Source organism: Mus pahari, chromosome 15 (genome assembly GCF_900095145.1).
Source record: "Mus pahari chromosome 15, PAHARI_EIJ_v1.1, whole genome shotgun sequence".
Classification (NCBI taxonomy): Eukaryota; Metazoa; Chordata; class Mammalia; order Rodentia; family Muridae; genus Mus; species Mus pahari.
Genome location: NC_034604.1, coordinates 6,231,289 through 6,239,325, shown reverse-complemented (window position 1 = coordinate 6,239,325; position 8,037 = coordinate 6,231,289).

Here is an 8,037-nt window from a genome sequence, read left to right as displayed (position 1 = left end):
ATTTCTGCACAAAGATGAATATATCCAGATAAGTCTGTCTTTGCTTTGTATGGCTAGATGGCCCAAGTGAGCTGCATTAGCATTCTAATAAGATGATTACTCTTGTAGTCATCCTAATTAACAATATATGGGTTAGTTAAAAATATTAAGCTTTCGATCAAACTGCAAACTGCAGTGAGTGGAACACTGGCAACTTTCACCATAATTTTTAAATTTCTTTTGCAATATTAGAATATATCTATAACTTTTGGAAGGCAAAACCCAATTTTAAACAATTTATTCTTTTTAAAATCAATACCAGGAACATCACTTTCACGTTACAAAGTTTGGCTGCCAATTTGTTCATATGAATTCATCACAGTGCAAATTTTAATGCTTCATTAAAGAGATACTATTTTTAACTCATCTCGTATAAGTCTAGTTTCTAGGATAAGAATCGCATAAAATATTATGCCAATTTAGAAGTATCCTTAGAGGACTGGTTTCCTGGGCTGGTTCATGCCACATGTTATTGTTCAAAATGACTAAAACCCTGAGTTACTATTTTTAAGCTAACTTTCTTGTTGCCAATGCTACACTTTTTAAATCATATCCATTAACTTATAACCCAATACTCTATGACCAAGACATGCAGAACATATTTATACCTTTAAGACCAGTGAGAAACCAAATGAAGTGGCTACATGAATCTTATAAAGTTAGACTAATCAAAGAAATTTTACTTCTTCTAGCTATAATATCAAGATAAGAAGCACTTTGTCATTTGCTGAACCCAATAATCACAATTGCAGATAATTTTCTAGGAACAAACAACTATCAGTTTATTTTTCATAGAACTAAGAAGCTGTAGACTCCCTTTTAAAAAACATTTTTCAGCAGGCCCTCTCCTGCTGTGCTTGACTCCTGGCTAAGGTGCAGGGCAACTTCATTCAGCCTCCTCTGTGTAAACTGAGACTGAATAGAGAGATGGTTAGCCAGTAGATAAAGTTTTAACCATTTTTTTTTCTTTTCAACATGAAACATAGACCAACAGTCATTCGGACAACAAAACATGAATTGACACGTGGACAGATTGGTGCACCAAACATAGACAATACAGAGAGGGTAGAGAACTTGATGTAACCAGAACTAAGGATGTCTTCTGTAGGGACCAGAGAGAAAGCAGGAGGTCTCCTGATTTCCCTCTGTCCCAGGGAGAGCTCCAAAATCCATTTTCCTTCTCTCTTGATCTCTTGCTCTCTCATGTCATTTGTATATCTAGCATATCCCCTTTTTAAAATTTTACTTTTTTATTTTATTTTATTTTATTTTATTTTATTTTATTTTATTTTATTATTTTAAGCCCTACTCCTCTTGCCTGATGCAGTTCTTGACTGTGGACAAATGCCTGTTTAGAATTTTCCACTCCCATTTTCCCCTGTCAACCCCTAGTTGGCTCTGGGCCAACGCTGACTCAATGTAGCCTGTATCCTTTTTACATCCTTGTGATCAACAGCCTTCAAAAGATGACATTTGTAGCGCTAATATTAATGCTGTATGTTTCTTACTATGCAGGGATACATCATCTTACCTTTCCTGTGGTGCTCCACCAAGACAGTGTTTTTCTCAGTTGGTCCTTACATACTCAGGCTGCCCAATCGAGGCAACACCTGTAGTTGCTCGCAGCTACATGAATCGGGTTCCTGAAAGGGAAGCTGGAGCTGTATAGGAGAAAATGCGAGAGAAATAATGAGCCAAGACAAAGTTTTTTGACCAAGGCCCAAAGTTTACTTAAGAGTCTGAGCTTATAAAGGGGGAAGCCCATCCCCCACCACACCAGGCTCTTATTGCTTTGTCACCAGGCTCTTGTCACTCTGTCGCCAGGCTGTTGCTTATTCAAGATCGCCTCAGGAAGACAGGTTCAGCCTCTCAGTGAGTAGCAACATCTTGGCAGAAAAATAGACCTATCTATGTTGGAAGACTCCACCCTAGGTGAGCTAGATGACAATGGCAGAACAGGTCTGAGCCAGCCTGCTCAAGGCTGGGGGAGGCTACACCAAGGTATGGCCAGTATACCCTGTCCCCTACCCTGAACTCTCCAGTGCAGTGGCTGGGCTGCCCTTCCCCCTGTAGCCCATCCCTTTTACTCTTCAACCTTCTGGCCTCTTGTTTTTCTGGCTCTCCCAGGTAGGTCATTTCCAGATGATTTATCTCTTGACAAAACCCTGCTAACCTACGACATAAGAATTATTGCTTGAAACTTATAATGAACTTATGCAGCTAATAACAGATAATGATTGTTTAGGCAGGTACTAATCTTAATGGAAAGACATGTAAACAATTCTGCTGTAACTCCTTAAGTCTTAGCAACCTATGACAAAACTTGTTGCCTTAAATGTACTATAAACTTATAGAATGTAAAAATGCTTTTAAAACCATGTGATCAAATATCCTGAGAAGGTATAAAAACTAAGAACAGGATAGCGTGAGGACAAGATGTAGCTACTAGTATCTCTTGGATTTGCCACTGGAGAAATTAGATTTAATATTGCTTACAAGATTAGGATTCTAGTTGTTGTGCCCAGAGATTGAGTTCCTATTGTTTCTGAAAAACAAAAACAAAAACAACCCCCAAAACTCAGAACAACAATAAAGTGGAGTGGAGCCCCTTTTCAGCTTCATCCAGTGTGTATGTTGTTTGTATGCATGACTTTTCTTTGTTTTCTTTTTTCTCTGGTTCACGAAGAGTTAAGGAACTCCAAGCTCTCATCTGGCCAGTGAGGGGTCCCTATAGCAGTACCCAATTAAAAACTTAAGTAGGTCCCAGCAGTAGCACATTCCTTGGTACCTGCCCCAATGTTCTGTGTTCCTGAATGAAAGACACACACACACACACACACACACACACACACACACACACACACACACAGCCTTTATATTTTGATACACCTAAAATAGATCAATGACTGGAGCACTTCTTAACCTCCACATGGCTAATCCACCTCCCTCTGATATTCCTGAGTTATTACTTACTAAATCCCATGCTCCATCTTTGCTGCCCTGGACCCAGCTGGGCAGCCTTTTGGGCCGCTATCCCCCAGCTCCTACATGGCAGCCACGCTCTCTGTCCTTCACCTTCTCAGGTGTGGCGTCTTTCCTCTCCTTCTGGCATGGCAGCTCTTCAGACCCCAGCCAGGGAAAATCCTAAGGTCCCACCTCTGTCTGCCCTGCTCATCCATGAGCTGCTGGCATCTTTATTTACCAGTCAGAACCAACTGGGGGCAGGGTCCCTCAGTGTCTTAAGTGTGTACTCCTGTGAAAACAATTTTGGGGACTCAAATTAGTGTAAGAATACAAGCAGTCACAGGTCCCCTGAGTCAAAGAGAAAACAACACAAGTAACGTTTCCCCTGCTTCTATCAGCAGGAGTTAAATTGCCAGAAGCCACCAGCTTTTGGTCCGGATTGCTGAAGCCATACCCCTTTGATGCCTGCCTTGGTTTACCCTGTGATGTCAAAGCTGGTCCTTGACAGATGGGAACTAACACAGACTCACAACTGGATCATATTCAGAGAGTGAGAAACTTTGGAGTACTCAGTCCTAAGTAGAATGTCTTCATCAACCCCTCCTCTCAGGCCTCAGGGAACTGTAGGTAGAGGAGGAAGAAGTGTCAATGGATGACACCAAGGAAACAGTGTCTTCCAGATACAACAGGACTGATGCAGATAAGAACTCACAGAGAGTGTGGCAGCATACACAGGTCCAAGCCAGCAGTGGTCCCAGCACTGAAAGAGGGTAGTGGTCATAACCAAAAATAAGTTATCTCCAGTTGAGGTCCAGTAGCAAAGGAACAATTAGTTTTCTCTGATGGCATTTCACTGGGTATATAACCACACTTAAGGGTAGGTCTCATGCCCAGCAGTAACTAGCCAACAGAAGAAGACCTCTGGTATTTTCATAGACATTTTGTCTCATGTTGCTTTGTTTGGACATCGCTTGCGCTACTGATCTTTCAGTTGTATATTTTGGTTTCCATTTTTTTTAGTTTATGGTATGTGTCTGTATGTGTTTCTGTGTTTTTTGTGCTTTCTCTGGTATTTTTCTTTTCTCTCTCTCTCTCTCTCTCTCTTTCTATGACAGGAGTTCTCTGTGTAGCCCTGGCTGTACTGTAACTCTCTACCAATGTGCTGGGATTAAAGGCATGCCACACCATATCTGGCATATTTTTCTTTTTCTTTTTCTTTTTCTTTTTCTTTTTTTTTTTTTTAAGTTCTGGTTTGTTTGCATTTTTTTTTGTCTGACTGTTTTTCAAAGAGAAAGAAAGTGTGAAGTGGGGTGGGTGGGAAATGAGAGTATCAGGGAAGAGTTTGGGGAAAGGAAACTGTGATCAGAATATATTTTATATTGCATGACAAAATGTATTTTCAATAAAATAATTATTAGAGAGGAGAGAGGAAGATTGTAACATAATAGATACTTTCTCATAGTTTACAGTGTAAATTCAGGAAATATTCCATGAAACTTGATAAATTAAATAATAAGGTTATGTTATTTAGAATTATAAAATTACAGGAGATCTGAAATGAAAGAGTCAAAGTGCAGCTGCCTGTAAGATGTAAAACTAAGGCATGTGGAGATAGATAGAAGAGTTTTATATGTCTTTAAAAGGCTTTCCTGTAAATAATCAGCCCTGTAAATCATCATTTCCACATGCTGGAACAGCTTAGCATGTAGAAATGTCAATATTACTTTTCTTTTGTGACAAATAGTGACTTTAAGAAGGGAGCACTGTTAAATTGAAACTGAACATTTCCCCCAGGTACCTAGGCTCTCTATAATCATCATACCCCATATTGCCCATCCTGCCTTATCTATTCCCACAGTCCCACACATGCACCCTCTGCTGGGAGCTATTTTCCTTCCTAACTTCCATATACACTTACATATTGTGATAGTTTTAGTTTTCTAAGACAGGTTCTTACTATATAGCCCAGGTTAGCTTACAACTCACAACCTCATGTTTCTGTTTCTTGAATGCTAAGATTATGGGTGTAAGCTACTATTCTTGGCCATATATTTTAATATAGTTTATTTTATTTTGATACTGAGTCTCACTATTTAGCCCTAGAGACCACTATATATAGACTAGGCTGGCCTCACATTCATAGAGATCCACCTGCCTCCTATGCTTGGTGTAAGGGCTTGCGCCTGGCATTGTTTCCTTACTTTCTGATGACCTGTTAGTTCTTGGAATGTAGGGGTCTGTGAGTATATAATTAACAAAAACCAAAAAAAAGCAAATTAATGGATTTGATTGCTTCAAAGTTTTGTTTTTTTCTGTAATTATCTAGAGCTCTGATGCCTCCAAATAATGTCTTCAATATCCTTCAATTTCTTTCTTCTTTGATTTCCATTATCAACATTCAGGATATATATATCCTAGTTCCTGGTTTATGGTGGTCTGAGCTAGTCCTACAGAACACACAGATGAACAAACTACATGCAATCATTGTGTAAACATGAAGTAGATAATACAGATCATAATTTATTTATTTATTTGTATGTTCATGTGTGTGTAAGTGCAGATGTGTGCATGCCATATGTGGTGCTCACAGGAAAGCTCTTAGGACTCAGTTCTCTCATGCCACCTGCTGAGATATGGGAATTGAACTCAGGTTCTCAGGCCTGCATGCAGTTACTTCTACCCACTCAGTCACCTAGCTGGCCCTACAGATATAAATATTACCGTATCTCAGGTAGAGGGTAGAATGAACTATTCATAGTCTAAGGGGAAATACAAAATAAAACTGCTATATATCCACATAAATAGGACACTATACATCATTAACTGCTAATAAATAGCAAATACTAAAAGAGCAATTGAAGCACTAAAAGGGCCAGTACATGCAAAGATCAGTTGTTTACAAAGGCAGAGAAGGAGCAGGAGAGCTGGTTCCAACGATTGGCTGCTTTCCCTTAGGATGCGTGTTCAACTCAGGTTCCAAGGAACCCAGTGCCCTCTTCTGGCCTCTGTTGGCACCAGATACACACGTGGTACACAGACATACATGAAAGCAAAACACACATACACACAATACATTTTTGAAAAAATAAAATGGTGTCAGAGACCATTACAGGAAAGCATTACCAATCAAAGATCAGTGCTATGGAGCCCAGTCCCAGTGGGCACATCTACCAGACATTCCAGCACCTCAGGCTCAGGAAACGTTTTGGAAAGGTAGGTGGAATCCTCCGGAATCAGGGAGTTTGCTGTGAGATTGTATATCGTAGGAATGTCAGACACTACGTTTATAAAGTCTTACAAACATGGCTGCCTAGACATGAGCCAAACAAGGAAGACACCAAAATACATGCCAAAGTAGGTGGAGGGGAAGCCACAAAGATCTACAGGCAACTAAGGAATGCTGAGAGGGGAAGAATCAGTCTTCTCCAGGGAAGAACTGGTTCCCAACTGGTTATCCAAGACCAAGTAGGAATCCATAAAACATACATACAATAGCGTTATACAGATTAAGCATGTTATATTTAGAAATACATACATGCATGTAACAACAATTGGTGAAAAAAGAGAACATGAATTTGAAAGAGAGCAAGGAGGAACATACTAACATATAATAAATATAATATAATATAATTACATTCTATTATAATCCCCCAAAGAAAAACTTTAACATACAAAATAGAGAAAAATTTCCATCTTGTAAGGTTTAAACATCTATCATCAGAGTAAGTGGAGAGAAATTGGGGTCTGGGGACATTTCAAGGTAGGAGTGAAGAGCAAAAACTGGATGATAGGTCACCAGGGAAAAGCCCTTGATACATAAGTCGGACAACCTGAGTTCTAACCCACATAAAGGTAGAAGGGGAGAACTACAATGTTGTCCTTCGACTCCCACATGCATAGTGTGGCACATCCATACGCACGCGCATGTGCACACACCCACACCCACCATCACTGCCAACAACAACGACTGACAAACAGAGTAAATGCTGGAAGGTATGAAAAGGCATTCTTCAGTGTCCAGAGGGTTTTTGGAATCCCTGAAGATACCCACATTTTCAAAGTTCATGTTTTTCATACAACATGATATATTTGCTTATAACCTACTCATATTCTGTTATATACATGCGATCATCTCTGTTACTTACAATACCTAGTGTGATAAAAATAGTTGTTATAGTGTTTTGTTTAGTGTTCAGTTGTAAAAAAAAAAAGGTTTTTTTTGTTTGTTGTTTTGTTTTTTGAGACACTGTTGTTTGTTTCATGGAGCCCAAGCTGGCTGCAAACTTGCAAGGTAGCTACAGCTGGCCTTTACCTCCTGATTTCCCCACTCCCACTTCCCAAACATTAGGATTACAGGCGTGCGCTACTTTCCTTGACTCATCTGTGAAATTGTTTTGAGAGTAAAGATTAAAAATTATATACTTCAATTTGGGCTACAATAATAAAACTTTGGTAATTGAACTTATTCTAAAAAGTAGATGTTTATCATTCAAGTATGTCTACTATTCTGTTGTGGACTATCTTTGTTTAATAGTTATTTTGACACATAAGCATTCAGTAGCAATTTTAACTTTACAACCCTGAAGAGGTTCTATATCAGTATAATCATTATCAATGCATGACTGACAAAACTGAACTGCCAGGAGCTTTGTCACTCATAAACATAAACATAAGCTTGGAGATAATTTACAAAAAAATCAACATGAGCAGAAGAAGTACTGTTGGTTTTCTGTTAAAACCCACTGTCCTTCCTGCACGCTGATGGCTTTAAGTGTGTATACCTGGGCTCCTATGATTCATTTCTCGGGATTCCATGTTGGCATGGAATGTTGGTGTACACTCCCTCTTTTTATTTAAAAGGAAACCACTTGGGCTGGATAGAAGGCTCAGCAGTTAGTACTTGCTGGTTCTTGGAAGAGGTGGGTTTGGGCCTAGTGCCCGCCTGGATGCGTATAATAATTCCAGCTTCAAGGGGACCCTTCCTCTGACTTCCTTGGGTAACACACACACCCACCCACACACACACACACACAC